The sequence below is a fragment of the Fukomys damarensis genome, unplaced genomic scaffold (assembly GCF_012274545.1).
Source record: "Fukomys damarensis isolate Sample0158 unplaced genomic scaffold, DMR_v1.0_HiC HiC_scaffold_18, whole genome shotgun sequence".
NCBI classification, from domain to species: domain Eukaryota; kingdom Metazoa; phylum Chordata; class Mammalia; order Rodentia; family Bathyergidae; genus Fukomys; species Fukomys damarensis.
In genome coordinates, this window is record NW_022900930.1 from 47,333,945 (window position 1) to 47,361,456 (window position 27,512).

Genomic DNA, 27,512 nt, shown 5'->3' on the forward strand with positions numbered 1-27,512 from the left:
TTTTTTTTTTTTTTTTTTTGGTCATCTGCCTAATGGAAGAGAAAATCCAGGAAAGAAACCCCTGCGAGATACAGAAACATAGTCTGATCCGCTATTGGAGTCCCTGAATATAGCCATGCCAATCCCGCCTCAGCCTTCCAGTTTTGATAAAGGACTCTTGCTAAAGACAGAAGGGGATGAGAGAGGAAGGAGAAAGGAAAACAGCACGAGACGGAGAGAGCAGGGAAAGAGGATGACAGAGAATACGTGAGAAACAGAAGACAAGATGACTCTGCTGACAGAACGGAGAAGACAGACGAGCACAGAGAGACAGGAAGAGGGAGGAAGAGGAGAGGGCGTTCTCTGTAGAATCAAGAACAGCACGACGGTGCTGTCCATCACCATGGCATTGGGCATCCAGCCGGAGATCCTACAAATGCCACTGCAGAAAAAGAAACGAATGGTAAGGGGCTGCTGTGTGAGATGCTTTCGCCTCTTACTTTCCACGACGATGTGCTAATTCAGGCAACACCCTTTGTTTCACTGGTTTCCTTCTCCCAGGAACTAAACACCCCTGGCCTTCATAGGATTAAGAGTCACAGATTCTCTCACTGCCAGCGTCCTCCACAGTAACGCAGGGGACATTGTCCCTTCCGTCCCTAGAAGCCCCTCCCATCCCCAGCACCTGCTGGGGCATCTGGTGTCTAGATTTGAATCTTGGGTCTAATCAGCGGGATGACTTTTAAAGACTTGCTTTCCTCGCCTGTGAAGTAAGGGTGGTGTCAGCTTTCTACAGGGTTAGTAAGAGATTTAAATGGGATAGCATGGGAGAGCACGCTTCCTGGCACGCTCCGGTCTTTCTATTTCTATTCCTGTCGCTATTCTTCATGGAGTGTTTGTTTTCAGCACAAATCAGATCACTCCTATTCTGTGTCTAAAACCCTGCCAATAGTTTCCCATCTCACTTGGAACAAAATGCAAACTCTGCCCTGGGTTCTGCTGACTTCTCTAAGCCCTCTGACTTCCAGCCCCTCGCTCACCTTCGCACTCTTCCTCAAACTGGCCTGGCAGGTTCCCATCCCAGGGAACAAACAGGCTGTAGCTCTCTTCCCCAAGACCTGACAGGGCTGACAACTTCACCCCCAACTCCAAGAGGGCTTCCCTGACGACCGCTAAAAGCAGGGAGCACTTGAAAGTCTGGGGTGGGTGAGCTGTGGAGGGGAGCATCTGCTCATGTGCTGGGCCACTAGCCTGTATGTGCCCCAGGGCAGGCACTGTCCTACACAGGGACCTCTGTTTCTCTGGACAGGAGAGTGTCCAGGCTTGTTAGCTGCAATGGGGAGCCAGTCCTGGGCTACCTTTCCAACCCTCTGAAGTTACTGTCTCTCATTCCCAGGTTCTGTCCTCCGCTTCAGGTTTGTTTTATGATACTCTTCTCCGCCTGGCTCTGCCCAGAGGACGGAGACTGCAGTGCTGGAGGAGAAGGGACCCTTCTTCCAGTCTGCTTGCTGTGGGGTTGGCTCCCGGTGAGTATTGCTCCAGCCTCCCACCCCTCTCTGAAACTATGGTAGCAAAGCCTTTCTATAGCAGCAACTGAATCCGGCCTGATTCTCCACCATCGAGTCAGCGTTTCTGTGTCCCCTTCCCACGTTGGAGACATCAGCGCCTGCCGGCTGGTAGCCCTTCTCAAAGTTCTGGGCTCCCTTCTCTGAGACCAGAGACGGAGCAGCCTCCCGCCCCTCCTCGGAAGACTGAGTTTCGGCTCTGTGGTCCCCTCTTTCAGGTTTCTGAGTTTTAATAATCCATTCTCATCCCCCCAGGGTGGGGGTTGTCATAACTACTTCCTGCAGTTGGTACTTGCATGACATTTTAGGGTTCTCTCCTTGCCTCTTCTCTAGCGCACAACTTTGCATTAAATTCTCTCCGTCCGAATAATTCATGTAATTTCTGCTCCTGGCTGGATCCTGAAAGGTACAGTAAACCAAAAAATAAAGATGGAGAAATTAGATCGTTCGGTTAAGATAGGGACCGAAATGGCCAGAAGATGCTCAACTCAGACAACAAGGGGGTCAAAGAGAAATTAGGCATGTGGCAGTCTTTTCTAGGGTCCAGGAGAGAGAAAATTACAGGCCAGGATAGAGCAGGATAGTAAGGATGGGCCGGAGGGCATTTCATTCAAAAACATGCATGAAGGGAACGTTTCCCAACTCATTTCACCTGGCCACTTGTACCAGATAACAAAATCAGACATCTTAAGAAAAAACACTTGTTTAAAACATTGTCTTTATGTGTTACTGTGTGTAGAGTTAACCATTCTTTTTACATGAAATAGTGGGCGCTGAAGAATTTCTTCCCTCCCACTTTTCTACTTTGTTTCTTTGGGAACATATCAAGCCCGATCAATTCAGTTTAGATGATACCTGTCTGCTTACCTAGATTTCCATTCTATTCAGGCCATTTTTGTTCTTTAGGTCCCTTCATCACTTTGGAGTCATGGCATTGCAAGCAGTTCCATGAATGCTCTGATTGGTCTGATGTATGAGTCATTTTTTAAATTATAAGGAATGCCTCCAGTATTATTCTTCCCTGTGTGGAAAAAGGTGGTCGCTATCAAGGAGAAACAAGAGGGCATTAAAGTAAACTTCCTTCCAATTCGGAATGCGTGACTTTCATTAACTGCATTTCACCGTAGAACCTGTAGCTGTTCTGTAAAACTGAACATGTCCTTTTCTCTGGTTGGTACCAGGGAATGAACTCTGTCCCTTGTGCTTGCCAGGCAGGCGCGGCACTGTTGAGCTGCATCTCTGGCCCAATATGTCTTTTTTACGCAAGTGACATTGTATTTAATGTACCAAATTGTTAATCTAAGTTTTATATTTTAAACAAATCCTTTCAAAGATGGCTTTAACCAACCTTTAAAGTATGAACAAAGTGTCTATGTTATTATTTATAGAGACTTTGTAATTAAATCAAAGTATATAGCAAGTTTTAAATGCTATTGTGTATTACTTTTAAAATTCAAAAGAGTGAAACAGGTTCAGTCATGAGAAGATGCCTGAAAAAAAGAAGTATCCAGGCCAGTGGGTATAAGTTTTATTTCATCATTTAATCAATCAATCACTTTGGATGAATGACATACTTCAATTTTACACTGCTCGAACTTTATTTTGCACAGGCATTTCATTAATTATTACTCTGATTTGACAGGCAACCCTTCTGAATATAGCTTGCAGTCTGAACCAAACAGTTTGTCATGGCTAAGTAATTATGTATTTAAGAAAAACCCAGAAGCAAAACAAAACAAAAATATGCAAGAAAACCCTCCTGAATTTCAGGTATTCTAACTAAAGTGATAGACAGAACTGGATTCCATAACCAGCCTTTGTACCTGTAATTAGTGACTTGTGTGTGGTTTGTGCTCTATAATTACTTCTACCTACCAGAGGCAACATGTTGTCTTCATGGCTGGTGGTCAGTGATGAGTTACAATGGAGAAGGAGGGGGAAAGGGGATAGAAAGGACACAGGAAAGAGGAAGGGATGGCCAAGGTTCTTGATAGTGGGCAAAAATACACGGAGTTTTAATAAAGGGAAGGCACACCACAGAAAACCACCTCTCCCTCACTTATGCATCATTATGTATTTTTAAAAAATATTATTTTCTTTCAGCTCATATTTCTTCCTAACCCAACTGTGTGGCAAGAAAAGAGATCCAGGATTGGGACAGAGCAAAATTTCTGTGACTGGGATATAGAAGACAGAGATATACGTGATTAGATGTGAGGACGATGGCTGTAAAGGTGTTCAGAAAGGAACACACTAATTCGGGGTTTTTCAGACCTGCTCAGGGAAGTGTATTAGTCAGCGTTCCCACTGATCAATACAATACCCAACACTCACGACCTACAGGAAGGAAGGTTTTATTTAGCTAATGGCTTGAGGGGATCCAGTCCATAGTCAGCTGGCTCCAAAGCAGGAATATCATGGCCGAAGTGTGTGGAGGAGCCAAGTTTATGATGGCTGGGGTCAGAGCAGAGAAACAGACACCAGCATCTTACCTGCAACTTGCACACACAAAATAGGTTAGGGAGTGGGGACCCAGGAGGCTGCCAGGGGGTTGTTATACAAATGTGCTATTTCTTGAGCTGGATGAAAGTTTTCCAGGTATTGGCTTTATACTTATTTTTTAAATGTTCATATAAAAAAACAAATGGGAAAACAGAGCCACTCTCTGGGGCCAGGGGTTTATAGGGCCTAGAGGAACAGTCGGATGACTCTTGTTTCCTCAGACATCTGATGTACTAAGAGGGACACAGGTTTACACCTGGCGGAGGCGTGGAAGCCCTAGAGGAATGAGGAAGTGAAACAAGAGGAGCTGATCAAATGCCTGATTACGCTGTGTTTCCTCTAAGCAGAAGAAGCCAGTGAACCAGCCTAACGCCAATGAGGTGCAGTGAGCTGTGGCACGTTTCTCCCTCCTCATCTTCCCACGCCACAGACTGATGGGAAAACAGGCTTCCCACAGCTTTGTCTTCGGGAATAAGTCTTGCTGTGCTTGGGCACGGGTGTGCAGGCACCCGGAAGACACCTAATTGCTCTAGAACCTGGGAGCCCTATGTTTGAGGTAGGGGCTCCACTGGATCACGGCAGGGCCCCAGGGCCTCTCAGAAACTGGATGGAAGCAGACGCAGGGGGCCGTCTGGGCTCTGCTCCAGCTGAGGCAATGGCACTCAGCAGCTGCATTCACTGTATTTAGAACCATGCCTCGCTTTCTCTTTTTATTATTTTTACTACTATGTGTTTGCAGTACATAATGATTGCATTCATGATGGGGAGCTGGTACATGGATGTAACACATCTTAATCCTCCTTACAGCCCTTCTCTCTTCCCTCCCTTCTTACTCCCTTGTGAAGACACAAGAGTCTACTTCCAGGGATTGCTTCAGAAAGGCCAAAATGCTGGGAGAAGTGTCTTCTAAGGAAGGGGGAGTCTTTTGAGGAGGACTACTGGCAATCTATCTTTTACTGGGATGATGTTTTAATTTAAATACACATCCTAATGTTTGAGCGGCCCTTGTATGGGAATTACTTGACTCTGTACCTCACAGCCCTGTGGGAAGAGCTGACAAGTAGCAAATATAATCATACTTCTAATCTATTTCTTCCCATCAGCCAGAGAGTTTTCAGGCCAGGTGCACTTATTCACACATGAGCAGCCAACATGCATTTAAAGTAGGGGGACAGTCTTGATATTTTTAAACGCTCTGGACCTTTGACCCTGGCTCTACACCTGCTCCCTCGTCTCCCACTCTGTCTGTCCCTGCTGCTCCCTACCTTTCTCTCGCATATGCATAGGAAATTATGTACTCAAGGATGTGCGTTGCAGCAAAACATTGGACATTGACCTGAGTTCTACTAGTAGGAGATTAAACAAATTTTATGACACATCTATAAGATGGAAAGGCTGATAAAAAGTAATAAGGCTACTCTGTACTGATAAGGCATCATATCCAAAATACATTTAAACTTTGTTTAAGAAAACAAGACGCAAAAGAACACCTGCAGAAGGCTCTCACCTGCGTGAAAAGTATCACTATACACACAGAGACTTTTCAATGCCAAGACTACCTGTGGCAGGCGTCCTAAAGCCTAGTACTAGAAGTCACCTCTGGAAAGGAGACCTGAGGAGCAGAGGCAAGAGGCAGGCTGTTTTTTTCCCCCCTGCATGCTGTTTTGTTAATGCGTGACGTTACTGGTTTTGTTTTAAAATATATTTAGAAAGTTAGGGAGGATTCGCATTTATCCAGACTGGGGAGAGCTTCGAAATCCATCAGTTCAAACTCCCCACCTGCTTCCCTTATCTGGCACTTGCCGTGATATCTCGCTCACTGGAGTGCTCTTTCACAGCCCGCTGACATTTCCACCCTGAGTGCTGACCTCAGGCAGACAGGACTCACGCTGGCCTCCACATGTGAGCTGCTTCTGGGAAGGTCCTGGTCCGCCACACTGATCCTGTCCCTGAGGATTCCCATCAGTTTCAGTGCACATCAGCCCTTCTGTCACCTGAAGGTTCTGTTCTTCCTCTGACCTCATCCTCAACCCTTAGATCTTGGGCCCCTCCCTTGTGGGTCCTATGATTCCTTTTTCTGTTCTTCTCAATTGTTTAAGTCTCTGACCCCTGCGGCTAGTTTCTCCCATCTTCATCATTCTCCTGTGTTGGATCAGAAACCCTCCCTGATCGCTCTGGTTTCAGGTAGAAGGTTATAATAGAGGACCCCACTCACCGACCCAGGTCCAATAAGTCAGAGCCGGGAGAGCAGAGTTTGCTTCCCATGGATCTTATGCCATTTTTTCCAACTTCATGAGTCTGGGAATTATGTACCTTTTGTTCAAATTTCTTAACAGACTCTTTCTGGGGAAAAAGTATTATAAAGCGAAACAAGTCCAGATCTGAGGCAGAGAGATGTGGGTTTGAATCTTTACCTGTTAATTACTAGCGGTGTGGTCTCCGTCAAATTCCTTTTACCTCATAGAGCTCAGGATTTCTTCTGAAAGATGAACATAAGAATGCTCACTTCACAGGGTAGTAAGGAGGATGAAATGGATTTTGCCTGTAAGGGTGTAATTTGGAGGCTTGACTTAAGAGTGGTGCTTAGTAAATGGTGTTTTCTCCCCCTGAACCTTCTCCCACCTCCCTCTGCCAGCTTCCTTCCAGGGAAGCTGTGCCACCTACCTGCTTATTATTGTACATGTGCAGGAACACTTACTGCGTATTTTTTATGTGCAAATTCACCCACCCAGAGATGTAGAGACTCATATTCAAGCAACAAGGAAACAAGGAAAGAAAGAGGAAAAGCAAGTGCAGCAGAAGAAACAAATAAACAGGCCAGTGAAGAAATGGACAACTGCGAAGTCAAAGCAGAAGGTGAGGGAGTACAGGAGAAGAAAACGTCATTATAACTCCAGGGTGGCACAGTGGTATGGTCAAGGGGGATGGAATCATTATGGGCTTCAGACATGTGCTAATGAAAATCAAGTGAGTGGTAAAACTACAAAAAATAGAATAAAGGAGGATACACACAACATACGTAAACTTGAAAGGCGCTGCTAAAGCAGTTCTAGAAGAAAATATATAGCCCTTAATGCTTACATTAATATGGCAAAAGACTAAAGTCAATCTTAAGAAGACAGGTAAAGAAGAGAAAATTAAACCCAAGGTAAGGAGAAGGGAAATAAGGAGAACAAGAATCAATGAATAGAAAATATGTAAGTGATAGAGTCAACAAAGCCAGAATTTGGTTGAAAAAAATTTTTAAATTAATAAATCTCTACAAAAACCAATTGAACAGAAAAAAAGTCATAAATTCCAATGCCATGAGTGACAGAGATATTATAGAGGCCTTACAGGCATTGAGGAAAATGAGAGAAAATTATGAACAGTTTTACTGTTAATAAACAAATTTCTTGAATAACACACTTATCAAAACCAACTGAGGAAGAAATACAAATTTGAGAGCTTGAGGATTTAGCTTGGTGGTGCCACACCTGCCTGGCAAGTGTAAGGTCCTGGGTTTGATCCCTGGTACCAAAAAACCAAAAACAGAACAGAAATAAAAGTTTGAGTAGTCCCATGTCTATTAACAAAATCTCATTAAAAAAAAAAGAGTTCTAACAAAGAGAACACCAGTCTCTGATGTTTTCACAGATGTATTCTGTAAGATACTTAAGAATGATATAATACTATTCAATGCAAATCAAAAAATATAGGGGGAAAGGAATCTTCTCAACTCATGTTATGAGGTCAGCATAAATCTGATAAAATCAGACAAGGACAATATAATAAAGGAAATTACAAACAAACTTCATAAACATAGAAATAAAATTTCTCAATGAGTATAATCAACAATATTGACAAATCAAATTTAACAATCTATAAAAAAGGTAATGCATTATGGCCATGTAAGGTTTGTCCCAAGATGTAATTTTGTTTTTTCATTTTAAATCAATCAGTGTAACTCATCACACTAACAGAACAAAGAAGGAAAATTACATTATCATTTCAATAAAAATTATTTGACAAAATTTAATGCCCTTTCATGATTTTTAAAATCTCATCATTTATAAAGTTATAAATAGAAGGAATCTTTCTCAAATAAATAACAGGCACCAATATGTATCTTTTAAAAATCTATAGCTAATTGTGTATTTAACAGTGAAATAGTAAATGTTTCTTTCTCAGATCAGAAATAGAGCAAGAATTTCATCTCTCACCACTTCTATTCAATATTGTACTGGAAATCTTCAGTGAAATAAGGTAAATAAACATAAATATTGGAAAGAGATATATTCATATACAGCACAATTATTTATATGGAAAAGGATCTACAAGAAATAATTATTAGTAGGAAGTGAATGACTGATATAACAATATACAAAAAATTGCATTTCTATATACTAACAAAAAATTAGCAATGAGAAATAAAATTCATAGGCATGAATTTAAAATAACATTCATGACTTTTACAGTAAAAACTATACAATATGGCCAAGAGAATTTTAAAAGATTTTAGAGATCTTTATAAGAGGAGATATATCTTATATTTATGTATATGAAGACTCAATATTATCAAGCTAGCCACTCTTTCTATATTCATCTATACATCTTATTCACAGTAAAAATTTGAAGAGCTTTTCCCATAAAAACTGATAAATTGATTCTAAAAATGTATATGAAAATAAGAGAATCTGGAAAAGCCAACAGGATTTTGAAGAAAAGTTTAGTTGGAAGGCTCAGGCGTCTTCATTTGAAGGCTTACTCTAAACCAACAATAGTCAAAACAGATGTATAGATCAACTGAGTCAAATAGAGAATCCAGAAAAAGACCTATGTAAGTACTGTCAGTTGATTTTCAATAGGGAAAGAAAAGCCTTTTCAATCTGTGATTTTTTTTTCTATATGGAAAAAGTAAATCTTGACCTTACCTCATACCATATACAAAAATTTATCTGATATGGATCATAGACTAAATGTAGAGTTAAGCCTATAAAATTTCTAAAAGGAAATATGAAAGATAATTTTCATGATATTCTGGTAGGCAAAGATTTCTTAGTACTGTACATGAAAGTCGCAAACCATAAGGTAAAAACCTTGATACGTAGGACTTTATCAAAATGAAAACCCTTTGTTCTTCTAAATATCCCTTTAAGAAAATGAAAACACAAACCACAGACTGGAAGAAAATATTTGCAACACGCATATCAAAGGACCTGCATTCAGGATCGTATTAGTCACTTTTTCACTGTCAGGACAAAATACTTGACGTAAGCATCTAAAAGAGAAAAGGTTTACTGTGGTTCGTGGTTTCAGAGATTCAGTGCATGGTTGACCGGGTCAGATGCCGAAATATCATAGCAGAAGGGTGTGCCAGAGGCAAGCTGCCCACCCTAGCCACATCTCCCAGACGTGGGCTTCACTAGTCTCCGGCATATGTCTCAAGTCCATCAAGTGACAATCGAGATTAACCATCACAAGAATAACTAAAGAATGCTTGCAGCTCAACAAAAAAGACATACAGTTCAATTTTAAATTTTGAAGCTGAAGGTATATGAAGAACACATGAGCACATAAAAATTGTTCAAATTCATTAATCATCAGGGACATGCAAATTAAACTACCATTTGATATCATGAGGATGGCTAAAATTTTTTGAACTGACAATATCAAATGATCAGCGAGGATGTGGAGTAACCAGAACCTTCACATGTTAAGGGTGAGATCACGAGGTGGCACAATCACTTTGGAAGAGCTGGGCTATTTTCTATCAATTTGAACATATTCTTAACCAACGATTCAGCAAGTCTGTTTCTAAGCATTTACTGAAGAGAAATGAAAATAAATCTAAAATTTATATTTAATACTCATAATAATGCTATTCATGATAGCAAATAACCAAGAAACATATCAATATTCCTTAACAGGTAAATGGATAAGCAGATGGTAGTAAAACCATAGCCTCGGCTTTTTAAAAAAGGAATAAATTGATATATGCAACTAGAAGGACTCTCAAAAACACGTTGAACAAAGGAAAGTCACACTCAAGAGAACAGACTGTACGGTTCTGTTAAAATGAAGTTCTAGAAGACGTAAAATGAATCTACAGTTACAGATATCAGGTAAATGGTACTTGGGATGGGATGGTAAGGATGGGTCTGTGAAGGAGACCTAAGACAGTTTCTGGGGAGATATAAATATTCTGAGTAGCGCAGCAGTTACACAGGAGAATACATTTGCCCAAATTCAAATTAGCTGTGGTGTGGCACTCTGAGAAGCTGAGGCAGGAAGACCTGCAGGTCCAAGTCCAGCCTGGGCAATTTAGCAATTTAGCAAGACCCTGTCTTAAATTTTTTTTTCCCTGTCTCAAATTTTAAAAAATAATAATTTAAAAGGGGCGAGGGATGTAGTTCAAAATGAAGGCTCTGGGTTCGATCCCCAGTATGGCAAGAGAAAGAGAGAGAGAGAGACAGAGGGGGGGAGAGGGAGGGAGGGAGGGAGGGAGAGAGAGAGAGGAAAAAGAAAGAAAGAGGAAAGAAAGAGAAAAGAAAAAGAAAAATCAACGAACAGTACAGAGAAGCGCGTACACAGTATGTGTGTAAATTACGCCTCAGCATGATTGACTTTTTTTTTTCAGCTTTAATTGAGTTTATTGGCACTTTTTAGGTATACAGTAGTGTTACATTCATTGTTGGGATCTTGTACCTTTACATGACAGGTCTTGGTTCTCATTTTTTCCCCTTGTCCCTGCCCTCCCTTTACCCCCTCCTCCCCTCCCTCTACAACCACTTTATTTCCATCATCTCACATTTTTTTCTTTTCCCTTTTTACCCTGATTGACTTTTTAAAAATCCATCCATAGCCGGGGATTTGGCCAGTGGTTTGCCACCTGCCTCGTAAGTGCAAGGGCCGGAGTTCAACCCCTGGTACACAAAATAAAACTAAAAATGTGCCCATAGCTCCCCCTGTTCCACAGATACGTGAAGGTGTTACATTTCTCAGCTCCCCTCCCAGGAGATGCTGCCGCCTGGCTGGGGCTCATCGGGACCCTTGGTGTTGTGCACCTGCCACTGTTTCCAAGTCGGAGGCTCTTGCTGGGCGCCTGTGACAGCTCTCCAAGTTTGCCCAGGGCCAAGGGATTTGCTGGGCTTCCTGAGACAAAGGAAGTTCTCTGATGAAGCTGGGGGAGTCCCGGGCACACTGGGGCAACTGGTCGCCTGATTTGGGACCTTGTGCTGCAGAGGTCTTCGCTCTCAGCCTTAACACCTTGGCGTGTGCTCAGTAAATGTGTCCTGAGAGCCTAGAATAGACCCCAAAGTTCTGCTCTGGTGTTCCCGGGCACAGAGAAGCTGAGAGAGGTAGCCAAGTGCAGAGTCCATCCAGCCCCACATGCAGGGCTCACTTGGGGACCCCCAGGGCTCCAGCCTCTTACCACACTGTAGGGTCCTGGAAGGCAGATGCACACTGACTTGAAGCTCCATTTAAGTTTCTGGAGCTGCCAGTCTTCCAGGGCCCCACTCCAGGAAGCCCTTCTCCCAGGCCTTGCCAGCCGTTTCCCGCTCCAGTGAAGTCATCCAACCCCAAGTGGCCACAGCTTCCTTTCCACACCTCCCAGCCCGCCTGCCCAGTCCCAGCCATGCCCAGAGGAGTGCTGACCTTCCAGGGGCACTGTGCTCGGAAAGAGCCTTTAAGTCAACAAAAACAGCTGTCAGGTTTGCCAAGGGCCGGCTTGTTTTCCCCCTCTGGTCCCGGGTAGAAAAACAACCAGTGCGAGGGAGGGGAGAGGCACAGAGCTGCAACCTGGCTCGCTGGACCTTGGGCCTCTGTCCTCTCAGGCCTGTCCCTCAGGGGCGAGTTTGTCAGGACTCCGTTCCCAGCGGGGAGCGGAAGGACAGGAGGGGGAAGGCGGTGGCTTTGAACAATGCCGCTGTGTTTGACTGCTTGACCCGATTAGGCTCAGTGGGCCTGGAGGGCAGGGGGCCAAGGGCTGCAGAAGCTGGGTTCCTCCCCACCCAGCGCTCCTGCGTCTCTGATCTTTCCACAGGCACAGTGACCTCTCCTCTAATTTAGGACAGGCCTGTGACCTGCCGGGCCCCCTCCTCTCGTCTTTCCTTCCCACCCAATTCAGTGTTTTTCCCACTTGCACAGCTCCCTGCTGGGCCCTGCCAGGCCCTGGGACTCCAGCTGGCACGGACTTGAAAGCCCTTCCTGCCCAGCATCGCACGGAGCCCAGGCCTCAAGGCTGCCCACGCCCCGGGGACTTGAAATTTGGAGCCGCAGAAACTTGGCCACGAGGTGCCAGGAGAAAAGAGCCCGAGCTGCGGCAGGAAGGGAGGCCTTGCACCAGCGCCGCCTGCCCCGACCCCTGAAGCCGGCCTCACAGCACCTGCCTGTCCCGACTGAAGCTGGGGCCTGCGGAAGGGCTGGGCCAGCACAGGGTGTTTGTTGGTGCAGGTGGAGGCAGAGCGGAGCGCTGAAGTTTCCAGCGGCCTTTGCAGGAATGTTGAAAAATGAGAAGTCATGGGGGAGGCCCGGGAGGGCGGCCGGGTGGGCTGGGAGGTCTGGTTCTCAAAATGACAGAAGGCACCAGGCCAGGGCTTCCCTGAGAGAAACGCTGTGTCTCTCAGCGTGCGTGTGATGGCCTGCTTACAGCCGGCAAGGCCAGGCCTGTTTCTGGGCTGCAGTCTGGGGAAACTGAGACCCCAGTGGCTGAGTTGTTTGGGGTCCCACAGCTCATTCAAAGTGACTGCCAAAGTGACTCCTGACTGCGAAAGAATCTCCTAGTAGATCTTGAAATTTCATTCTTGGGAATCTGGGAGAATACACACCAAAATGTCAACAATGGGATTATTAAGTAACTTCAATTTTTTTATCTTTTTGTGTATGCTTTCTAATTTTTTTTTTTACTATGAGCAAGGATGATATGGTATTTATACACAATGGAGTACTACTCTAAAAAGAAGGATAAATATGAATCATTTGTAGGAAAATGGATGCACCTTGAGACTGTAATGTTAAGTGAAATAAATCAGACACATGAGCGTTTCTCTTATATGAAAAATACAAGGTATAAATAAATTAAAGAGCAAACTAAAAGATAATAGGAAACGGAGATGGATCTTTTTCAAATGGGGAGGCAAAAAAAAAATCTATAAAAAACTGCTTATGTGCTCGTTTCGGCAGCACATATACTAAAATTGGAACGATACAGAGAAGATTAGCATGGCCCCTGTGCAAGGATGACACTCAAATTCGTGAATCGTCCATATTTTTTAAAGCCGGGGATTTAGCTCAGTGGTTCCACTGCCTGCCTGGCAAGCGTGAGGACCCGAGTTCGATCCCTGGTACCAAAAAATAAAAACAAATGGGAGGGAACCAAGAGATGGAGGGAGATGGGAGGATAGGGGCTGTAAAAGGAGTTAAGATGTGTTGTGTACATGGACCATCGCCCTCAAGGAATGTAATCATTGCATGCTGCAAGCAGGTACTGATAAAAATAAAAATTAAAAAAAAACAAGAGTAAGGATAACGTGTAGAAATACAATGTCAAGGAAAATGAGTTTTCATAAAATGATACAATGTGCATTAGGTGTTTGACAAAACGAGTGTCTGATCTTTAACAATGGATAAATAGAAGTTGGACTCTATTAGCTTACAGTAAGAAGAAGGCAGGAAGAGGAGGCAGAAAGGAAAAAGAAAGCAGCACATCCGAATGAAGACAATAAAGGAAGAGGAGGAGACAAGAGAAGGAGAATGAATATGAATCAGAAGCAGGGATATTCTCCTCTGATTGGTGCTGGCCCCTCAAAAACAGCAAATATTAGTCAGGGCCCCTTGTTTTCCTTTGGCCCTGCTGGACCCAGGAACCCTGAACTAGTCTTGGTTCCAGCTACAGACCTGGCTAATAAAAGCTCTCTGTCTCTGTGTGTCTCTCATTTTTTCCCTTTGTCCACTGCCTCTCTGCCAAACACACACACACACACACACACACACACACACACACACACACACCCTCTGCTTAGAGAAGAGTACACCTCTTTCTTCTTTCCCAAGGGAGCCCAAGCTAGAGTTGAAGGGGTCTTGGTTGCCAGTTCCCCAGAGTGTAGTCAAACCATCCACAGTGACATCATATTTTCTGAGTGGATGTTTGCTTCAAAAACATAATCCAAAGTTTCAGCCCCAACTTTTTCCCAAAGGCAAGTAGTGAATTTGGCGAAAACAGAATTCATGCCCCTGCTCATTAAGGGAATGGTTGGTAAGAGCACTGATTAGTGAGGGCCTCCCTCACACTCTCCACCCTGTGTCCCACATAAAACTCAGTCTGTGTGGCTCCGGGTGCCAGGGACAGAGAAAATGAGTGTCCTGGGTGTGTCCATTACACAGGCTCGTTGTCAATGGGCCTTCTTTGCAGGACCTGGGTAGCCAAAGTGAGCCTGAGTAGAGAGCACTGCTGAAGGTTAAATCACCCCAGAGGCCCAGGAAATTCATTCTCTGGGGAAGGACAGCCAGGACTGCTGAGGCTGCCTGGAATGGCTCATACTGCTTTTGTGTTTTGGTGTTCTTTGAGATAGGGTCTCACTACATAGTTGAGACTGAACTGTATGTAGCCCAGGCTAGTCTCAAACTTTCAGCAGTCCTCCTGCCTCAGCCTCCCAAGTGCTGGGATTACAGGAGTGTGCCACCCTGCCCTGCCTTGTTTTTGGTACCAGGGATTGAACTCAGGATCTTGGGTTTACAAGGCAGGCGGCAGCACCACTGAGCTAAATCACTGGCCCTAGGGTCACACTGTTCTACAGTCAACTTCTTTTAATAAGTAGAAGGAGCACACACTAAAATAACAATTAAAAAGTATAGTGTAATGAATGTATATACACCAGTAACATAGTCTTTTGTTATCATCAAGTATTATGTGTGGTAAATGATTGTATATGCTTTATTTGTATAAGATTGATTTTTTTTCTCATTGAGTTTATTGGTACATTTTAGGTATATAGTACAGTTACATTCATCATTGGGATCTTATACCTTTACATGGCAGGTCTTGGTTCTCATTTTTTCCCCTTATCCCTGCCCTCCCTTCACCCCCTCCTCCCTTCCCTATTTACAAATACTTTATTTCCATTTTCTTATGTTTTTTTTCCTTTCCCCTTATTACCTTTCCTCTACCCTTCCCACTTCTCATACACCTTTAGCCCTTTTCTTCCTATTTCACATTGTCAGTTATATCATTAGGATCTTGTGTACCATTATAGTTTTTCACACTAGAGAAACTCTTCGGTATTTATACATGTGACTTTTTTATTTCACTTAGGAGTATATCCTTAATATGTATCCATTTTCCCATGAATGACTCTAATTTCTCATTCTTTATGGCTGAGTAATACTCCATTTAACAGAAAAACCACATCTTCTTTATCCAGTCTACAGCTGATGGACAAATGGGCTGTTTCCAAGTTTTAGCTATTACAAACTGCTGCTATAAACATAGGTACACATATATCACTGAGTATAAGACTGACTGTTATTACCCAAAGAAATGGTAGTCTTCAAACATTCCAAAATGATAAGCAGCACAGAACTTCCAATCAACTTTTACAGTTGCTTGTTCATAAATATAAATAGACAACCAATTGCATATGATCAGAGAAGACAAGAGGCTGTGAAAGAAGAATAAACATCTATGAAAATAGAATAGTCATTTAATAAAGAGTTTTTGGTAATGAATAAGTAAAACAAAACATTCAATAGAAAAGATAACAGATAATTTTGAGGGCGTTTTCCAGAATACAGAACAAGTAAATGAGAATTGAGAGAGAAAAGAAAGTTAAATTGCTAGCAGAAATTCCAAAAGGAGAGAAAATGGAAGAAAAATAAATTACCAAATAAATAATATGACAAAAATTTCCCAGACTGAAATAAAAGAGCTTACCAAGAGCCTGGCACAGGAATTTTAAAAGGCTTTTTTGGAAGATTACTTTTCAGTAGAAATTTGATCTTGAAATTCTAGAACACCAACCATAAAGAAAAGAACAGCTTCCAAAGAGAAAAAACAAAAAGTAGATGCATACAAAGGAATAAGAATGGCATTAGACAGACAGCTCCAGAGAAAATGCATCATAAAATTGTGAGAGAATTGTTTTCAACTCAGTTTCTGTTCCCAGTATATTTATCAGTCAAGTGAGAGAGAAGAGAGATGTTTTCTAGACATGCAAAGATTCATAAAATATGCTTCCCAGCCACATTGTGTCAGGAAATATGGGAGGAAAAATGCCAGCAAAACAAGAGAGTAAACTGAGGTAGAAAAAGTCACATATTCCAGGAAGTGGACTTACACCTCAGACACAGTAAAGTTTCAGAGGGTACTCTATGCTAGAGTGAAGGTGTAACCAGTCCAGACTGGAGAAGAACAAAGGGCTCTCAGAGACAGATATAAAGGGAAAACACAGGTTGATAACATAAATGATATAGTAGATTGTGTGATGGAGCTTTTGGAAGTAATTATAGAAAATTATTCAAGGAAAAAGAGAGGCAATTACAACTCCAGTAAAAACAAAAAGTTACACAGGAAAGAGAATGTAATCATAGCGGAGTACTTGACTCTGTCCAAACCATATTTACAAAGTCTTGGTGCAAACTTTGATTATTAATTTAAAGCAAAAAAAGTTGAGAGGGTGGAGAGATGGCAGGTGGAGAAGTGCACAAGTTAATAGCTCATATACTAGCATAATGGAAAAGCTATATGTTCAAATCAGAATATGCATATTATTTTTACATTATAAAGACAACTACTGAAAGAAATGGGAGGAAATGGTTTTTTGTGTGGTGGATGAGGGGATGATTTTGGAATGTGGAGAGAAATAAGGCAGATTACTTTTTCAGTGCAGACTTTAACAACATGTAATGATCTTTCCGTTATACTTTTAAAAGTTTAAATGCAAATAAAATAGCAAGAGGAAACATGAGTTCCCAATTTCATTTTCCCTCCCTTGGAGTGTGAGGAGATGCAAAGCAGAGTAGCTCTTTTATTTCAAAGTTTAAAAATGGTGGGGGTGAGAGGCAAATTACCCAAAGTCCATCCACTACTATCTTCTGGGGCAGGGAGCCAAGGCATGAAGTTGAGGATCCCAGCACAAGAGGTGTCCACAGTAATGATGACTTTCCTCCCCACCTTACCCCACCCCTGGGAGGATCACTTCTCATATTTCTTAATTAAATGACCACAATCTTCAGAGAATTTCACAAGATCAGATGAGAGCAGGATCCAAAGACACAAATTGAAGGAATTTGATGACCCTCTCGTGGAGTGTGTGGCTTCTGACCTGTGTGATCATCAGACTCACTTGGTGGTGGTGGGTTTAACAAGAAAAGATTTATGGGGTAACTTGGGCCCAGAGAGGCATAATGACCAGGCCAGAGGGAGGCAGGACTGGAATGAGGACCTTTGGCCTCCTGCCTACAGTACTGGGGCCTCTGCACACTCACCTGGGCTTCCAGATCATCCTAGTTTTCTCTTCAGTGGAACCCACTGGGACCCGGGGACGCCAAACACACACAGCTCTTTGGATAATGCTGCTGAAATTCAGCAGGAGGAGGGGTGGTAGGGGTGAGAGTCAAGTCCCACGAGATCAGGCTCAGATTCACCTCCCTACCCTCATATTCCCCCAAGCCCCTAGGAGCAATGGTGTTCCTTTGCCAGGCGGTCAACTGCTTGGCTTTCCAAGATGCTCTCCTCTGCCCAGAGGCATGGGATACTGGCCTGGGGTTGGAGCCAGGAAATCCAGCTGTGTCATTTGCCTGGCCTAGCCCCATGCTGATGCCTGGTTCCAGCAAACTCTGATTCATACACTTCATTATTTGGCCACATCCCATCCACCCTCCCTTCCGCCCTTCAGATCACCCTCCCTGCAGGTGGTTGGTGGACTGGCCTGGGCTATTCTGTCCTAGGAACCAGGTGGTACATCCCCAGGTAGCAGAGTGGATAGTACCCATTTGTACAAAATCAAAGAAAAACTTCTTTCATCCTTGAATAATTCCCCATGCTCCTTTTTCCTATATTCTTATAGCTTGGGGCCAAGAAAAATCCTCAAGAGAAGGAACTGAAAATAAAAACAGTATTACCTTCCATTTCCATATAATTTTGTATCTATAGACTTTTGTATACATTATCTCAGATATTTGACCCTCAACCACTCTGAAAGTTTATTGTTGAAGGCTGTTAAGTCCAAGAGCCTGCACAGCTCACTCACCAATGTCCTGGTCACTCAGATAAAAGAAAATCATCAAGCGCTGTCCACACTTCTTTCAACAGTACCACTGGCCACTCCACTTCCTCTGGTCATAAATAAATTTTTAAAGCAAATATATAAAGCATAAAATATTCAGTCAGTGCTCAAATTTCTTCCAGGTCTACCTACCATCCTTGGCAGATGGCTTTTAAGACTCTTGGAATGTGTACAATGCTGCTCCTTTTCCTTTTCCCTTGTCTACATTATTTGTTGAAGAAACCACATCGTTTTCCCAATGATAGAGTTTCTCACATTCTGGATTCTGCTAATTGTGTTTTTAAAACATGTTCTGAAGCAGGACTTAAAGAAAGACAGGTCCTTGGGCAGCCTTGGGCAGTGCCCCCACCACCCATCACCCCCCTCTCCTCTGTAGCAGTAACTCCTTGTTCTGGTACAAATAAAATTGACAACTATGTCCTGTAAACAAAGTTTATGACATTCTGTTCTCATATGATTCAGAAGACACTGTCTTCTTTCAAGGCAAAGTTACAAAACTATCTGCCCTTGTCCAGTTCCAGTAAACTGACTTGCTACGTGACTAGAAAGACCATCCCATCCCCCTTTGACAAAATCTATAGAAGCTGAAACTCCTCTTTGTTCAACACTCTTCCAGTAGACAAGAGTCCATGGAGCCAGTGTACACCTTACACCTGAAATAGAGTCCTCCGGTTTCAGTGTGTGGGTCTTTCAGTCTCTTAGATTCCCACAACAGTTCCCTCATCCCAGGTATTTCCTGTAACATGGTAGAACTGTAGGTCTAACACACAAGGTGTGATTATGAGCAAGAATATGTCGTAGGCTGGGTACTAGCAGGAGGCCCGTGATGACTACTGGTCTCTCTTCGTGTGACGCTCATAGGCACTGGTGAGCACTGTGTAGGTCCTTTCCCTCATGAGGGGTTTGCAAAATGGTGATTCTACTGTTACATCTTGATTCATCAGCTGGAATTCTTCCAGAGAGATTTTTCTCTTCAGTCCTATTTTTTTAAAAAAAAGCAAATTAAATATTTGATCCCCTTCCTTTTTCTCTCTTTTACAGTTTTCAAAATAAATTGGTTCCTACTATATTATCATAAGATGACCTATGAGCTAATTTTTATTATTTTAAATATCAACTCCCAGGTTTTAACCATTCTGATGCACTTATGATTCCAGAGCACTTACTATTCTTTTATCAAATAGTCCCATCTTTGGCTTCCTCCAGGTCCTGATTTTTCTTTCTTTCTTTTTTTTTTTTACAGAAAGTGGTTCATTGCTTTGGTTTTAGAATAAAATAAACTTTTGCAAACTTTAGAAACAACATTCTTAGAGATGTAGAACTCTAAAACACTAGCTATATTGTCAGTTAATCCAGAAAATGTGACGGAGGCAGATGCTAGGCTCGCTAGCGGACCCTGTCCTAGCCGTGCTGTACTGGGTGTCAGGCCAGACTTTCTTGCCCTGCTGCTCACAGGGCTCCTTCTCCAGCACCCACTCTCAGCTCTTCCTCACCATGCCCCAGTTCCCGATCCTATACCAGACCGTGTGGCGGTGCCTGCTATGGGACAAACTGGGCCAGAAGCAGGGTCCAAGGAGGCAGAGGCCCCACGTAAGGCCCTGGTCGGGCTCCGAGATCGGCGTGTTTGCCGCAGCCCAAATTCCCAGCCACCACTCATGTCTGAGGCAGGAAAACAAGGCTGCCCACTCGTGGCAGCTCTGACCTTGCTCCTCCAGGCCTCCTTTTGGCCTCCAGCCCTGGTTGAGGAGCAGAGGATCCCCAGCAGCTCAAGGGGCAAGAGTCCCCAAGCCTGATTTTTTCTAAAGCAACTTCAGCTGCTTTTGACAGCGCCTTTGTTTTAGGAACAAGAAAAAATTCATGGATTATCTTACATTTTTCCTGTCTCAGTCCTTTAATCACGCAGTATTTTTTTAAAGAATGTTGATTCCTTTTGGTGTTTAGGAACTAAGATCAGGATGCTAACTAGATGGGCTTATTATTTACAAAGTGTGTGTTCTCTAGCTCTTTCGATGGACATAGGTAGGAGACATAAACACACATGAACACATATTTATTTTTATTTCCATATCGCGTGGCTTTCGGGATCCGAGGCAGGAGAGTCCACAGTGACTCCGGGTGTCCTGGAAAGCTAGCGCATCTGGTAGTTATCCAATCCAAGAAGCTGGAAGCTGTGGAACAAGAGGGATAGAGGATGCAGGCCAAAGGCCTGGAAGCTCCCTGGAGAGTCGCTGCTACCTCTCCTGCTCGTGCACTATGGAGCCACAGCAGCAGACTTCCTCTCTCCTGCCCTCTCATGCCCTCCAGGCTGCAAGCCTACTGCATGGCGCCACCCAGTCAGGGCAGGTCCTCCCCACCTGGTTTGCTGGCTCACATGCCAATCATCTCTAGAAACAGCCACCCCCCAGACACACCCGGAAGGGTTTCCACTGATGGGCTAGGCATTTCTTTACTTGATCAGGTTGACATATCACAGTCAACAGTCACAATATCTGTGTCTGCGGGCGACTGTCCTATTGATTGCACCCAAAGCAGGTTGTGAGCAGCGCAGGCTGCTAAGAGTTAACCCCACAATTGGCTTGTTTTGAGAAGCGAGTGAGGTTAAAGTCTATGTGTGGAGGTCAGAGTGGCTCAGATCCAAATTCTCTTCCCAGAGTTAAAACCTTCTTTGCTAAAAAGACAAGGTTAATTATTAACAGCAGCCTATATTTTTTCTGTTCTACTCCTAATTCGAGAATGCTTTGTCTCTTCCGTTACAAGCCTTGCCTGAATCAGCAATGTGTCCACAGCAAGTCCACATACACCCTCCTCATAGTCCCTTTTACCTCAACTAACTATGATGTCACCAATAAATATTGACAGCTCTGGGTGTTCAGGGCCTTGCTTGTTCAGCCTTGCTTGCACGAGCATTGGTCAACCTGGCTGTCCACATTTCTCTCTCTAATTCTGTCTCTAAGTCTTCCTTCTGGCCACACATCACAGCACTGAGCAGGAGATCGGGATTCGCTGTGGGAGCCTCTGACGTATATCTATGTATGGAAAACTATGAGTTAATTTCTAGTCCAATGCCACAAGACCCATTCTGTTTTCTCCCTTTCTGCATTTGCAGTATCCTTTCCCAATAGCTACAGATCTGGCTACTATCCTGGACACATTCACCATTTGGCTCACTCTCCTTCTTTTTTTGTTGTTTTTTGGTTTTTTGAGACAGGGTCTCACTATACAGTGAGACTGACCTGGAACTTACTATGTAGCCCAGGCTGGTCTCGAATTCACAGCGATCCTCCTGCTTCAGCCTCCCAAGTGCTGGGATTACAGGCATGAGCCTCCATGCCCGGATTGGCTAACTCTCTTTCTGCTGCTCAGAGCTGCAGCCACTTCCAGTCCTATAAGGATCCCATCGCCCACCCCACTGGACTCCACCCTCCCACCCCGGGCTGCCATCACTGACCATTTATGGAGACACCCTCCTAATCCCACTGACATCCAGTGTCAGCTGATCCCCCACCCAGGAATCTCTTCATCCCACTCAACCTCCACCCCCTGTGCTGGGCACCCTCACCCCGTCTGACCTTGGGGGTGCCTGTCCTCATCACCCTAACATGACAGCTGCTTTACCAAGCTTCATCAACTGACTTCAGGACTGAGTTGCCCAAGAAGAGAAAGAGGATGAAGAAGAGGAAGAATACATTCATTTTCTTTTTAACAAAGAAAAAATTTTAACTGCTGTTGAAATAGATTTCTAGGATTACACAGTTTTCCTTAGTATCTTTGACTGTATATATTTTTATCTTTTCTCTTAAACTACAAATCTTTTTTTTTTTTTGAACGAGGGATTGAACTCAGGATGTTGTGCTTGTGAAGAAGGTGGCAGGACCACTAAGCTAAATGCCTGGCCCCTTAAACTATAAATCTTGATTTCTAACAACATGCAGATTATTACTTACTTGATCTTACTGAAGCTTTAATGCATGTTTCAGAAAAGCAGAACCAGTACTACAACAAACAATATGACTGATAAAAACAGTTTAAGACCTTTTGGAGTTCTTTCTGTCTCTGAAGTATATCCCAGTAAGGATGTGCAGACGAATTACTGTATTTTGGAGTTATTTAAAATAATTACTCTCCATGTGCTTAAACCACAAATTTAAAGTGTAGTTATGTTTGTTTGCTTCATTTTGTTTTTGAACATTAGGGGTGGTTGGAGGAAGAAAGGGAAGATGAATATGGTAAAATAAACAAAAACAAACCAACCTTAGGCAGAAAGAACTGTAAAGGGGGCTAGTTCAGTATGAGTGATATGAAAATGCCAGCTGGATAATAAAGGAGGAGTCTGGAAAGTTAGGAGAGAGCACAGAATAAAGAGGAATTAAGATGTGTTGTGTAGATGTACCAGCTCCCCAGGAAGAATGTGATAATTATGTACTATAAACATGGACTCATAAAAAAAATAAAAATTTAAAAAAGAAGAGGACCAATGAGCTGCAGAACCCATGCAGCCCTTTTGAGAAGAACTTGGCAAACAACCACCACACATGTGGTCTTAGCCTTTGGCCCAGCCAGCCTTCTCCTAGGAATTTACCCCCCAGAGAAGCATAAGGAGCATAGGTGTTTGGGTCCATTCTTTGTAATAGTAAACGATGAGGGTAACACAAGTATCCATCAAGACACAGAGAGAATCTAGACACAGACATAGACATAGGGCCATGGGGGTTAGGGTGAAGCAAAGCCTGAGGAAACAGCAATTAGGAGAAACAATTTACAAGGAAGAAATATAGAGAGGGAGAAGAGAAGAGAATCAAGTCACTCCCAGAGTTTGCATAACGTAGATGCTCAGTGACTATTTGTTCATAAATGAATAAGTTAGCTGAATCAAGAAGAAAGAATGACACTGATAGTCACAGTGAGAAAAACAAAACAAAAGCATGCAGGCTACGAAAAGGGAACAAAGAGAAGGACTGGGCCTTCCTTTTCCTATGCACCAAATTCTTAAAACACTTAAAGTCTCCTGGGATCCAAAGACTTACCTCAAGTGGAGACGAAATCCATGTTTTCGCAAATTCTACCCCGTCCCTCCTGCCTCCAGGAATGATCAGAACCATAGTACAGTATGTGACCCAACTGCTAGACTTTCTCTGCCCCCAGGATGAGATACAATAATTGTATAGGTTAAGTCTGCATTTCTTTATGAAGAGTAAAGTTGATTGCCTTTTTTAAAAATCAACCACTCAACTCGATCGTCTTTTTCTCTAACTAGTGTACTGATGTTCACAGTGGCCAGAAGTGGTAAGGTGAAGAGTATAGGACAGCTCCCCAGCAAATTCCGTCCAGGCTTCTAATCCTCTCCCTTGTCCCCCTAGGCCAGCCAGACCTCAGGAAACACTGGGGAGCCTTAATACAGGATGAACGGCACCATCTGGCCAGAAGTCTGAGTTATCCTCATTGCCTCCCTCACCTCGTCCCTGTACAAACTTGTGTACAAACCAACCAGGTGACAGACACGTGCTTCTCTCCATCCTCTCATGAGCAATCTCAACAGCTTGCTCAGTGTCTATCAGAGCACGCAGCAGAGGAAGGCCGAGCGTAGGCTACGTGACAAAGACTGCGTAAGTCAATACAAGGGGTGAGCAAACTATGCGGTAAATGTTTAAATTAAAAAATTGCAGTAAAAGATGCATTGCCATTAGTTCCCTTCAGATAATCTCTCTCACTGAGAACACGCTTATCCCATCGTTGTTGTCACTTTCCGAAGCAGTCCTGGAAGTCCTGTGTGTCTTTATGCAGTGTTATCAAAAACAGCATGGCCAAGAGTCAGTCAGTGAGAAGGCCGCGTAAAACCATTACAGTGTATCTTTACCCACTTTATTCTCTGGATCTGGCACCAGGGGACTTTCAGCTCTCTCCCCAAAGTAAAAGGACCAAGAAAGGTAAATGTTTTGAATCCATTCAGAACATCGAGGCAGCCACAACGAGCCAACTAAAGACACTCATGAAAGAGGACCTCCAGAGCTGCTTCAGAAAGTGGCAGGGACGGTGGGATGAGTGTGCTCAAAGCAAGAAGGAGTATTCTGCGAGGGATTCACAACAATGTGTCTTTTGCCGCAATATAGTACTTAACATTTAAACACCATATTTTTCCATCATACCTCGTACACTGGAGAAATGGGAGCAGTTTTCCTGCTGACAGAGAGGACAGGTATGAAGTTGAAAAGAGGGAAAATAAGAATGAGCCCTGTAGTGAGGATTAGTTGGACGTAGTAATGTGGCCCTGCGGTTTAACAGACAGGCAGACAGATAGAAAAGTAAACAGGGCTCCAAGGGAAATAGGAGTGCAAATCTCCACCGAGAGGCCCTGGGGACGGTCTGGTGGAAACGCAGCTGATGTGGCTTGGGGATGGTGATTGAACAGCACTTTCTACTAAGAGGAACCAGTGGTTCATGAAGGAAGGACTGGCCCCAGGGCTGAGCAGGGAAAGTACAAGATGACCCTGGAACATTTTCTTTTTTGTACCAGAAAATAAGGAAATGTTCAAAGAATAATGGGGATGTCAAAAGGACATAACAACCAGCTCTAAAGGGCTCCTACTATTCAAATATGGAACAATTTGAACACCAAAAAATATTAATAGACTTTAATCCTTTGGATAAAATAGGAAACCTGCACTAGTTAAAAAAAAAAAGTAGCATAGAAATAAGTCCATGTGAAGAAGAGAAAGCTCTTCCTTAGGCTACATTGTCAAACTAATAAATGCAGAACGATAAAATTAGAAAAGCATCCTTTAGAGCCATCAAGATATAATTAATTCAGGCTAGAACATCAATAGATGCTAAGACGAGCAGGTAAAAGTGAGATGACAAATAGAATAATTACATAGTCTCAGAGGGTCACCATGCCAAATACACTTTCGGAGAAGTTCAAGGCAGCACTGTTCCAGACTGAAGGAGGCTAGAGAGAGAGATCCAGATGTGACAGGGAATCCCAGACTGCATTGGGGCCTTCACTGGAAACTCAGAGGGCAACTGGTCAAATGTAAATGGGGTCTCTGGGGAAGTTCTGTGAGAGCTGAAATTGCTTCCAAATGAAATTGCATGGGTAGACAGAGATGGGGGTGCTGACATAGGACTAGGTGGAGATGGAGGTATAGACATCAATAAAGATAGACAGACACTCAAAGGACAACCCAATGGAGCAACAATGTGTGGGAAGGCAAGTGAAGGGACTGAGGCCGGATATCAGACTTGCTTTTTCTTTTTTTCCCTCACACAAAAGTCATTTTTGAGTTAGGATTTACAAATGTATATCTACTTTCCTATGACCAAAGAAGCAAAAAATAAATGAAAAACAACAAGGGGTAAGGAAAAACTGAAAATAAAGGCCTGACTGGACTTAGGAAAAATTAAGAAAACATGCTGTCTGCCTGCGAGCTAACAGAAAGCCAAAGACTGATCATTGTTCTTCATGCACTTTGAATGGGAGGCCTTAACTGATATCCCCTCATAATGCAGCACTCAATGACCAGGTAAACCCTCAGGAGTCAGAAACACCAGGAAGGGGCCAGGGATTTAGCTCAGTGGTGCTGCTGCCTGCCTGCCTCGTAAGCACAAGGTCTTGAGTTCAATCCCCGGTACCAAAATAAATAAATAAGTAAGTAGAAACACCAGGAAAACGAGGATAGTAACCAGCAATGTGTCAAAATCCTGAGGATGTACAATAGTGCATGGACCGCTCACACTTCTAAAGTACCTGTCACATGAGCCTGCCAGCATTCAAAAGGGACACATTCAAAAAAGTATAAGGGGGCCGAAGGGTTCTCCACTGCAGTGAAAACCTGTCAGTCACAGTCCGAGGGGAGGTGAGTCCTGTGCCATCGCTGCAGTGCCAGGGTCACACCAGCTCTACTTGGGCTCCTGGATCACATCCTTGCTGAGTTCTGTCACTCTGGGATAGTTTACTTTCTTCTGGTCCAGCTCGTTCTGAGCCCAAAGTAGTAGTTTCAGTAATTTTGCCAGCTTGGGTGTGGACTCATGAGTCTCATAATCTACAACAGCTGGGTTAACTTCACTCCGCTCCTCTTCCCTCTGCGTCATGTGGAGAAGGTCTCTGAAGGGTCATTCCACCAGCTGTCAGAGGCCAGCAGGGCCAGTGTGCACTCCGTCTCTGCTCTCCTCACCTTGCTCTGCCAGCTGTCTGGGCGAACTCCAGCACCACCTCGGTCTCCGTCTCATGCTGGTGGATCGGCTTGATCAAATGCTGTTGCTGAAGATGAAAATAAAGATACTCGTTTGTAGCTGGGGATTTAGCTCAGTGGTTCCACCGCCTGCCTCACAAGTGCAAGGTCCCAAGTTTGATCCCTGGTACCAAACATAAAGAGAGAGATACTGGTTTGTGTCCAGGAGCTCTGGACGGAGGAGGCTGTTGATCGAGGCGATGGCCTTCTGAATCTGACCCTTCAGAATCATCTCCCAAATCTTTAACTGTTCATCAAGTGTTTCTAGATCCACACTCGGTTCAATTCCAGATTCTTTTCAAATTTTTTCTGCTGCTTCTTTAAAGCCCTGTGACCAGGTAGTTCATGACAAGTCGATTCACATCTGCTCACTGGACGTGTAAGTCTTTGAGGTTTTCCATCCACTCCTCCTTTGTGATTTCATCGGGCTCTTCTGCGTAGCTCATTCTGTTTTGTTTCTTGCTCATCCCACCTCCTGTGCAGGCTGATCAGGCTTCTTGATGTACATCATGTAACATAATTTTTATTTTGAATTATGTGATTATATTAACTCTGCAGAAAAGAAGCCAACTCTGAGACATATAAAACACAACACTAGGCCGGGTATTTAGATCAGTCGTGTGGTGCCTGCCTTGCAAGCACAAGGTCCTGAGTTCAGTTCCCCAGTACCAACAAAACAACAAAACAAAACAAAAACAAACTCCTAACTCTGACCCTGTCCCTCCTCTGTCTCATTGTGGCATATTCAGCCTTGTTGGTCTCAGTGCTCCCTTGCAGTCCTTGCCCGGTCACACCCTTTCATTGTGGGCATCATTATGGGGGAATGTGACACTAAGAAGGTACAGTAGATCCCTGTATCCCTTTCAGGCCCATCCCCACCCCCTCTAGTGACAGGCTCAGCCTCATTTGTCCCTAACACCCAGAACCTCGGGGAGACCCCACCTGGCCTCCTTGTTCCCTCTTTTTTTTTTTTTTTT

General features: G+C 43.5%; 1 long non-coding RNA gene, 2 other non-coding genes and 1 pseudogene across 5 annotated transcripts; 1 reads left to right on the top strand and 3 right to left on the bottom strand.

The window, feature by feature from the left end:
- Positions 1-1,856: 1,856 nt before the first annotated feature.
- LOC104861760 lies at positions 1,857-11,541 on the bottom strand. Of its 3 annotated transcripts, none has more exons than XR_780108.2 (4): positions 11,461-11,541; positions 6,461-6,525; positions 2,412-2,565; positions 1,857-1,943 (listed from the first exon to the last, which is right to left on the bottom strand). It is a non-coding gene; the product is annotated as an uncharacterized LOC104861760 (long non-coding RNA). The 3 variants fall into 3 exon arrangements; XR_780110.2 differs by having other exon boundaries at positions 2,412-2,586; XR_780109.2 differs by having other exon boundaries at positions 6,461-6,588; positions 11,461-11,535.
- Positions 11,542-13,195: 1,654 nt separating this feature from the next.
- Positions 13,196-13,302, top strand: LOC117286812. The gene has a single exon (XR_004517912.1). It is a non-coding gene; the product is annotated as a U6 spliceosomal RNA (small nuclear RNA).
- Positions 13,303-19,963: 6,661 nt separating this feature from the next.
- On the bottom strand, positions 19,964-20,093 carry LOC117286832. The gene has a single exon (XR_004517931.1).
- A 1,070-nt stretch (positions 20,094-21,163) lies between these two features.
- On the bottom strand, positions 21,164-27,053 carry LOC104861739 (annotated as a pseudogene).
- Between the last annotated feature and the right edge of the window lie 459 nt (positions 27,054-27,512).